Raw genomic sequence first — 9,923 nt, 5'->3', positions numbered from 1 at the left:
GAGTGGAATTCACACTCCCTGAAGGCAAGGAGTGAGTCTGCTGTTCACAGGTCTATAGCCACGCCCAGAGCAGTGTTTATCGCTGATGCTCCAAAAATACGTGTTGAGAAAATGAACAGGAGCCCCGCCATTTTGTGAAAGCCATCTAATTCTTGCTTTGTCTTCCAAAGCTCCGGCCTTAGACCTCGAGATTCAACCATCTCTAACACCAACACATCATGGCTTGGTCCTTGTCACAACTCCCAACTTTTGTACATGCTGTTCCCACATGGTTGGATGTATTTCCCCTACAATCCACTTGGCACACTCCTCCTTCACACTCAAAACTCGATTCTGACTTTACCACCCGCGAGAAAGTTTCCTTCGTGCCCTCATGATAATGAGCGAACCTTTCCTCCATGGAACCATCCTCCTGTTCGCTTCCAGGATAAAGAGAGAAAAAAAAAACATATTAGCAAACTAAGAATCAGTATCGAAAACACACAACCGTGAAGCATGGCGTTAAGTCTTAGGCATCAGCAAAGCCACGAGATAAACCACATCCGTGTCTCTGTCACTGGATGTTTCTGCCCCAAAACAAAGACCCAAGGCTCAATGACCACTTTGGTCTCCTGCCTCTAGAATTCCAGTTCTGGCTCTCAAAACGTGCTGAGCTTCCTTGACTAACTCTATGGCAATACTTTTTTGCCTTTGACCCAAGCCAAGGATGATGAGGTCTTGAGCTCCCCCTAGAGGCCAGTAGTGGTAGCGAGGAAGGGAAAGCAGCGAGACTCTGCAGGCCAATATAAAGGACAGTTATGACATCATTCCTTGGCAGGAGGAAAGCTGAGATGCCTGAGGACACCCGAGAAGTGAAGGAAGTGTTCCCAGGAGCACCAGCCCAAGAGGCCTGTTCACAGCTCATTCTGTAGGCACAAGGCTGTCATAGAGAGATCTAGCAAAGCAAGCCTCTAGAGCTGGGAACTGTGGATTTCATCCTCAGGAGACACTGGAGGAACAGAGCAAGGAAACTGCCCTCCTCCTGCCATCATGTGCAGCACATTTTTAACCCATAAATCTTAATTTAAACACTTGCTGCTTTTAACCCCCACAATAAATCTGAAGGCCAGGCGTTCCTCTTCTCATGTGGCAGGGACGAAAATCAAAGCCCCCAGTTCATATTAAAAATAAGGGTGATCTTGGGGCGCCTGGGTGGCTCAGTCGGTTAAGCGTCCGGCTTCGGCTCAGGTCATGATTTCACGGTTCATGGGTTCGAGCCCTGCGTCTGACTCTGTGCTGACGGCTCGGAGCCTGGAGCCTGCTTCGGATTCGGTGTCCCCCTCTCTCTCTCTGCCCCTCCCCTGTTCACATGCTATTTCTCTCTCTCTCAAAGATAAATAAACATTTTTAAAAATTAAAAAAGAAAATAAGGGTGATCTTGAATTTGGACCTTAAATTGTTTAACTCCAAAAGCCTACACTGTTTGAATTTGCCACGCTGCCTTCGAGGGAAGAGAAGTCTGGGGGGCAGTTTCCGCTGAGTGTGGTCTGGTGTCCGTTTGATGACCCGACATGAACGCTCTCATTGCCTTCCCTGCCAAGTTGGCATCTATGTGCCAAGGGCTTCGTATGTATTCCCTCAGCCTTCACAATAAAGCTGTGAAGAGGGTATTACTTGTTATCCCCTTTCAGGGATGTTGAATTACCCAAGGTCATAGCTGGGAAATGGCGGAGACAGATTTCAACACAAGCGCTTACCTAGAGCAGGGCTCGGCAAAGATTTTCTTTGAAGAGCTTTGAGTTACCCTGGGAAAGCAGCCGTGGACAGTCCATAAAGAACGGGCATGCTCGCATTCCAATAAACCTTTATTTATAAAAACAGATGGAGGGCAGAATTCGGCCGACTGACTGTAGTGTGCCAACCTCTGTCCTAGACTCTTTGTTTGGCTAAGAGGTGGCGTATGGGAGAGGGTCTCACAAGGGGTGGGCTCAGGCATTCCAGGCACAGTCAGCGGTTGTGCCAGAACATGACGTGTTTGGAAATGACAAACGTCAGGTAGAGGTAGGCTTGCCTGGGACAAGTGGACCTCGTGGCTGGAGAAGGGACAGAAACTCAAGGCAACGGAAGCAGATTTTAAAGACGGGAGTGACGCCGGCCATCTTGGAAAGAGACTTCTACTGGCAGAGGTGAGTCTAAGGCATCCTGAATTGAGATCATCACGCCCGTGCAGAGAAAAGTTAACAGTTCTGTCAAACGTCCATCAAAGGATGAATGGGTAAAGAAAAGGTGACATATACATTCAATGGAATATGCTTCAGTCTCAAAGGGAAGGAAATCCTGTCACCTGCCCCAACATGGCTGAACCTCGAGGACATTATGTTCAGTGAAATAAGCCGGCCACCAAAGGGCAAATACTGTGTGATTCCACTTGTGTGAGGTCCCTAAGAGAGGCGAACCCAGAGACCCAGAAAGTAGAATTAAAAGTTGCCAGGGGCCGGGGGAGGGGGAATGGGGAGTTGTTTAATTGGTATAGCGTTCCAGGTTTGCAAGGTGAAGGTTCTGGACACTGGCTGCACGACAATGGGGACATACTTAACACCGCTGAACTGGGAATCTAAAAATGGTGAAGATAGTACTATTGTGTGTGTGTTTCTATCGTCTGTGTGTGTGTGTTGTGTGTTTTGTTTTGTTTTGTTTTGGTTTTTGCCACAGTTAAACATAAAATAGAAGAGCTGACGAGGTTGCTTTTCAACCAAGGCTGCACCAGAGGGGAAGGTGAAGAAGGGCAGGAGGGAAAGACGGTCTGGCGGCCATGACAGGCCCACGCCATCCTGCAGACACAGCACTCGGCCACCTGCTTGGTCTTTCAGCCTCATTATTCCTGCCTGGTGGCGTCATTAGGCTGCCATAACCGTGAACGGGGTCCTGGCGCTCTGGCCTGGGCCGTCAGCCGCGAGGCTGGGCTGCTCCGGACGAGTCCACTCGCTGTGTCGTCTCCCGCCATATGTTGGGCCACCCTGTTCATTCATCATGCCTCCTGAAAAGTCTCTTAATTACATTATGTTCACAATCCATAAAACATAATTAAAATATGTAAATCCATTATATTCTTTAATGAGCACATTGAGACCTCAAATTTTTAAATTAGATATAAAATTGATGTGGACCTACTACTATTGATTACGCGTGGTAATAAATCAGCTTCAATCTGGATTGAGAAGACTTCCCTCCTCCCCTCGGCTTGTGCGTGCGTGTGTGTGTTGTTTCTTGGGCTTTGGTTTGTTTTTTGTTTTTTTTTTTAGCATTTCCTATGACTGTTTAAAGTTACCTGCTATCGGGGCGCCTGGGTGGCTCAGTGGGTTGAGCGGCCGACTCTCGATTTCGGCTCAGGTCACGATCTCATAGTTCGTGAGTTCGGGCCCCGTGTGGGGCTCCGCACTGAGCACAGAGCCTGCTTGGCATTCTCTCTCTCTCTTTCTCAGAATAAATACGTGAACATTAAAATAAATAAATAAATAAATAAATAAATAAATAAATAAATAAAATTACCCTCTCTCTTTTAAGGACAGCCATGCCTGGCTTGCTCTTACCTGACCATGCCGGTAGCAAAAGCATCACCCGACGTTTGAGTCGGTGCTCTGGAGCTTACGGAGGGCTCGCGCAAAACATCGTCTCGTTTCTCTTGTCGCGATATTTTCGTTTGCATTTCAGTATGGATACGCCAAGTTTTCACTATCCTGGAAGGTATCGGAGGTATCGCTAGGCTTCGTCCCTCTCCGTCCCCACCTGCTACCCACCCCTTAGCCACATCTCCTACGCACACTCAGAGAAGTCACTTACGATTTTCCAGACGCACCGTGTGGCTGTCTGTCTCCCCAGCTCTGTGCAGGCTGGTCTGTCTCTGCAGTGAGTGTCCTTCTGTAATCTGTCTGTAGGGGATGTGCACACATTTTCAAGCAGTGAGTAGAGGAGGAGCAGAAAGAGAGAGAGAGAGAGGGGGAGAGGGAGACAGAATCCCAAGCAGGCTCCTCACTGTCAGCGCAAAGCCCGGAATGGGGCTCGAACTCATGAATCCACGAAGTCATGGCCTGAGCCAAAACCAAGAGTCAGACGCTTAACCAACTGAGCCACCCGGGTGCCACCCACACCCCCCCTGGAGTTGTTGAGTCTGTAGATCTGGGGTGGGACCCGGAAGTCTGCATTCCTTACGTGTTCTGGGACGATGTTGCTGCTGTCGAGCCAGGGACCTCGCACAAACGTCCTGCTTCTGTCAACGGTGGCAGAGAGCCAGACGGAAGGACCGTGGATCCCCAAGTCGCTGCATGGAAGACGCCCACCAAGCGCCCACCCTGGACCATGAGTGTTAAACCTCTGAGAGTCACGGCTTATCTGTCACAGAAGCCACACTTACCTAACAGACTAAAAGGTACTCGTCTCCGTGAAGAAGAGGAAGGGACCGGCCTCTGAGTTTCACTCCTCGCCTCAAAATACGAGAGTTGCATTCCCTAACCTTCTTCCTCCAAGTCTCCCCTCGGCCCTCCGCTGCCATCCTCTCTCAATTCTAGGTCCACTGTGTTGTCAGAGGCGTATGAAGGAAAGAAGCCAAGAGTGAGGTCAACTCAACTGGCCGAAGGATAGCGTTGGGAAAGTTCGTGTATAAAATCAGAACGTAGGGGCGCCCGGGTGGCTCAGGCAGTTAAGCTTCAGACTCGGTCTCGGCTCAGGTCACGGCACGACCTCACGGTTTGCGAGTTCTAGCCCCGTGCTGGGCTCTGTGCTGATAGTGCGGAGCCTGCTTGGGATTCTCTCTCTCCCTCTCCTGTCTCTCCCTCTCTCTCTCTCAAAAATAAATAAACACTAAAAAAAAATCAGTATATAATGAGGGGCGCCTGGGTAGCTCAGTCAGTTAATCGTCTGACTCTTGGTTTCGGCTCAGGTCACGATCTCATGGTTCGCGAGTTCAAGCCCTGCATTGAGCTCTGAGCTGGCAGCATGGAGCCTGCTTAGGATTCTCTCCCTCTCTCTCTCTCTCTCTCTCTCTCTCTGTCCTTACCCCACTCACACTGTCTCTGTCTCTCTCAAAATAACGAAATCAAATTAAATTTTTTTAATTATAAAATGTTTAAAAAAAAATCAGTATACAGTGAACTCCATAACTCATTCATATTTTGAAAGATCTTTGCTGCGTGCCCATTGTAGGCAGGTACCGTTCTAAGAAGGGTAGAGCCTGTGATGAACAAGACAGCTGAAGTCTCAGAGGAAACACACAAAAGGTCGTCTTCAGGGTCCTTACTGGCTGGCTTCCCCGGTGGAAGCAAGATATAACCATAATCTAAAGGAATGGGTTAAAAACCTCAAAAAACTAGGATTCTGTTTCAACTAGAAGGGGCCGTTGTGTGTTAGTGTGGCAAAGAGTCAGGGAGGCATCCTTTGGCCTTGGTGACATCCCTGTCCAGAAAAGAGCCGGCACTAGGACCCTTTTGCCTCGTCCTGCTAGGGAGGAGTGTCCCTCAAGCTGTCTTAGCTGAGAATCCATTGTCTGTGAACCTATGTACAGAGGCACAAAGTGCTGATACGTTATCCTGACTGTTAATTAGGTTTGTCAATGGCAAGTGGCACAGGTTTTCCGTTTAGATATCAGTCTACCAAGAGTTGAGCTAATGTGAGTCTCTCTAAAGACTGAACCCCCTCACAGTTCCCCGATAAAAATCGAGTTTCTTGGCTTGCTTGCCTGGAGCCTGCTTTGGCTTCTGTGTCTCCCTCTCTCTCTCTGCACCTTCCCCGCTCATGCTCTGTCTTTTTCTCTCTCTCAAAAATAAACATTAAAAAATACTAAAAAATTTAAAAATATCCAAAATGAAACGATTTAGCACAAACGCTTTATGCCCCTGACTCTAGCTTTCTCCCTGCCTTAACTGGTATCATCTGCTTTCCCTGTCTGTTCCGCAGAGCAGATTTCCGCTGAGTTATTCCCCAAAAGATGCTCCTTCTGATCCCCTCTGGGGACTTGTCCGACCACACAATATTAATTCCATGCAACTTAAATGCCCCAGCCATTTAGCTTATCTCTCTCATTTATGCTACAGTAAGATTCCAAGATGTGCTTGCTTAAGAGGCAGAAGGAGGCAGCCCCTAATTCATACATGATTTCTTCTCAAATGCGCGCTCGCTCTCTTATGGCAGATGGTTCACAGGCTCATCCTGTGAATGTTATGATACTTAGAGCATAAGACGACTCTAGTGGGGGAGGAAGGAAAAAGGAAGATGAGATCAAAGACAATTACCATTTGTTTATGCTTCAAATCCTACTTAAAGAGTCGTGGCTCAAGACGGGAGGGTGGGAACCAGGAAGCCAGTTCCATACGAGATAAAATCTAGAGGCAGAGCAGACGTAATAACCTGACCACAGAGATATTACTTTCATCAAGGTCCAGACTTGGTTTCTTCTAATCTGCTTATTCAGGTATTCGGGCTTTTCTAGGGAGATCTCCGTTTCTTGCGTGAAAATTGCAGGTAAGTAAAATTACCATTAAAATTTTTATAACAGGGGCTCCTGGGTGGCTTAGTCGGTTGGGCGTCCGACTTCAGCTCAGGTCATGAACTCACGGTTTGTGAGTTCGAGCCCCGCGTCAGGCTCTGTGCTGACGGCTCAGAGCCTGGAGCCTGTTTCGGATTCTGTGTCTCCCTCTCTCTCTCTGCCCCTCCCCTGCTCATGCTCTGTCTCTCTCTGTCTCTCGAAAATAAATACAAATGTTAAAAAAAATTTTTTTTTAAGTTTGTTAGGGGGGTGCCTGGGTGGCTCAGTTGGTTGAACATCTGACTTTGGCTCAGGTCATGATCTTATGGTTCGTGAGTTCTGTCCCCACGTAGGGCTCTGTGCCATTTGTGCTTTGTCTCTCTCTCTCTCTCTCTCTCAAAAATAAATAAGCATTACAAAATTAAACAAAAATAATTCAATGTGGGAGAGGGAGAGAAAGTTTTTACAGAAAGGTGTTTATCACATCATTAATAGGGTAAAATCAGGAGCAAATTAAATACTTCTTAAGTCTGGAAGTGTCGTTTCGTCCCAGTACAATTTTATAACAAAATATCCTGTGTCTTTCACCCATGACCTTTGTTTACATCCACAGGTAGAATAAGTAGCCGTGTAAATTTTCTTCTAGTTTTTTGTATTCCCATGTCTTCCATTAAGCCCTTTATTCTCTGCGGGATGTATTTCAACATGAGATGGGAGGAGACAGAGGATGTGGTCCCATCTGTGTGTAACACCAGATGGGATACTTTGGGCAAATAGCTTCATCTCTCTGGGTCTTAGTTAACTGGTCCACCGAAAGTGCAAAAAAAAAATCACACTTACCTTACAGTTGGGTTGAGAATCTGAAGTGAGTTTGCACGCATGGAATCAGTGAGCGTGGCTTCAACTGGCAACAGGCTTGGAGGTGAGGGTCTGATGGTCCATCTGTCAGGAGTCAGAGAGATCAGTAACCGGAACAGCCAGAGAGGCGTGTCTAGGAAAAAAAGGCAACTCTGAATCAAGTATTACAAATCAGGAGAGGAGCGCCTGGGTGGCTCAGTTGGTTAAGCGTCCGGCTCTTGGTTTTGACTCAGGTCATGATCTCACAGTTCCGTAAGTTCAAGCCCTGCATCGGGGTCTGTACTGAATAGATGTGTCTGTCCAGCAGTCGTAAGTTGAAAAGACTAAGACACGCGGGCCAAAGTATCCTAGACTAAAGCTCGTTCTAGGCTTGCCTCGGAAGGTGTAAAACTCAAAAGTTACAAATAACCCCAAGTAATGTAATTTTGTCCCAGACCAAAGCACAAAATATTTAAAGAGATGGCGTGGGAATACAAAGACTTGTTCCACATTCAAATGCCCGTAAATGTAGCCTGACACAGCGACAGAAAAACATTAAAAGAAAACACTACATGCTCATATGAATTATAATAATCATTTGATCATTCAGCATTCATTAATGTTAATAAAAACGTTCAGCAAAGTAGACTTAGAAGGGAACTTTCTCAACCTGATCAAGAGCTTCTGGAAAAACAATATGCTTTTACCCCGAGGCTGGGAACAAGGCAAGGCAAGAGTCGGTCTCACCAGCCATGCAACATAGAATTACAAGTCCTAACCCAGCGAGGGAAGACAGTGAAATAAAGGCAGATAGATTGCAATGGAAGCAATAAAGCTGTCTCTATTTACAAATCACACGATTATCTGTGTACAAAATCCCAAGAAATATGGGGAAAAAAAAGTTCTAGGACTGAGTGTAGCAAATTTGTAGGAAATGAGTACGATGCTTAAAAATCAATTATACTTCCATAACTAGCAATGAACAATTGGAAACACCATTTTAAAGGAGTGCAATTTACAATAGCAGCAAGAAAAGAGACACGTTCAGGTCGACATCTAACCGAACGTAGATGGTTTCTGAAAACTATGAAACACTAATGAAATAATCAAAGAAAGCCTAAATAAATGTAGAGATATAGCTTTTTCGTGGACTGGATGGCCCAGTATTGTTAAGATGTCAGTGCTCCTCACACCGATCTATGGATTTAATGCCAATCAAATTCCCAGCAGGATGTTAGACGCGGGTTCAAAAATGTATGTGTAAAGGCAAAGAACCTAAGCAAGGCCCACAAAACTTTGTGGGGTGACTGGGTGGCTCAGTCGGCTGTTAAGCGTCTGACTTCAGCTCAGATCATGATCTCACAGTTCGTGGGTTCCAGCCCCGCGACAGGCTCTGTGCTGACAGCTCAGAGCCTGGTGCCTGCTTCGGATTCTGTGTCTCCCTCTCTCTCTGCCCCTCCCCTTCTCGTGTTCTCTCTCTCTCTCTCTCTCTCTCTCCTCTCTCTCTCTCTCTCAAAAATAAATAAACATTGAAGAAACACTTTGCAATAGAAAGGAAACACTGAAGAATCTCATACCTGATTTTGACACTTGTTGTAAAGCTAGAGTAATTAAGACAGATACCGGCATATAGAGAGGCACATAGATTAATGGGTCGGAATACGGTGTCCACGTACCTGACCAATTTATTTTCAACAAAGGTGTCAGGACAACTTAACGCGTTTCCGAAACCGTTACATAGACATGTGCACACACGCACAAGTTGAATCTCAACCATCACCTCCCACCACATAGAGAAATGAACTCAAAATCAATTATAGACCTATGTAAGAGAAAACATGTAGATCTTTAATGACCTTGAATTGGTAGATTTCTTGAAAAAAAAATTTTTTTAATTTTTTAGAGAGAAAGAGAGAGAGAGAGTGTGCACAAGCAGGGAAGAGGGGCAGAGGGACAGAGAAAGAGAGTCGCAAGCGGGCTCCATGCTGAAGCCTGCTGCAGGGCTCTGTCCTGTGACCTCAGATAAAATCAGAGGTTGGCCTCTCAATGAAATGAGCCACCCAGGCACCCTGGTCAAAGATTTCCTTCTAGGAGACCAAATGCATGCATTAAATGCATTAAAATGCATTAATACATAAACTGCAAACAACATCAACTGCATTAAAGAGAAAACACGATAAATTGGGATTTCATCAAGCTTAAGCTCTGGGTCTTTGAAAGATACTCTTCTATGGGTATATAAGAGTTTAGCCTTAGAGGAAGTGTGGTGAAAGCTGTACAAAACTCTCAGTACCCTTTTTGTAATTTTTGTATAAGTTGAACTGTTTTAAAATAGAAAGTTAGGATAAACATCCTGTTAGCAAAAATTAAAGGTGAGCCACCAGCTAGAACAAATATTTTAAAAATAGGTATCTTACCAAGGACTTGTATCCAGACTCTATGAATATATTTATATTTATATATATAAATATATATAAATTATATGTTTTTCACCCCTACATACTATCTAAGAGAAATGAAAACATAGGTTCCCATAAAGCCCAGTGCAGAGAAGAGTTATTTATGACAGCAAAAAAACTGGAACGAACCC

The 9,923-nt window shown here is 45.7% G+C and overlaps 1 long non-coding RNA gene across 1 annotated transcript; it reads right to left on the bottom strand.

Moving 5' to 3' along the window:
• Positions 1 to 244: 244 nt before the first annotated feature.
• Positions 245 to 4,318, bottom strand: LOC132689418 (uncharacterized). Its single transcript, XR_009614997.2, has 3 exons — positions 3,801 to 4,318; positions 3,570 to 3,716; positions 245 to 419 (listed from the first exon to the last, which is right to left on the bottom strand). It is a non-coding gene; the product is annotated as an uncharacterized LOC132689418 (long non-coding RNA).
• Positions 4,319 to 9,923: the final 5,605 nt, after the last annotated feature.

Source organism: Panthera onca, chromosome E3, assembly GCF_046562875.1.
Source record: "Panthera onca isolate mPanOnc1 chromosome E3, mPanOnc1 haplotype 2, whole genome shotgun sequence".
NCBI lineage: Eukaryota > Metazoa > Chordata > Mammalia > Carnivora > Felidae > Panthera > Panthera onca.
Note: the sequence above shows the minus strand (reverse complement) of the source record. Positions and strands in the feature narration are given on the sequence as shown.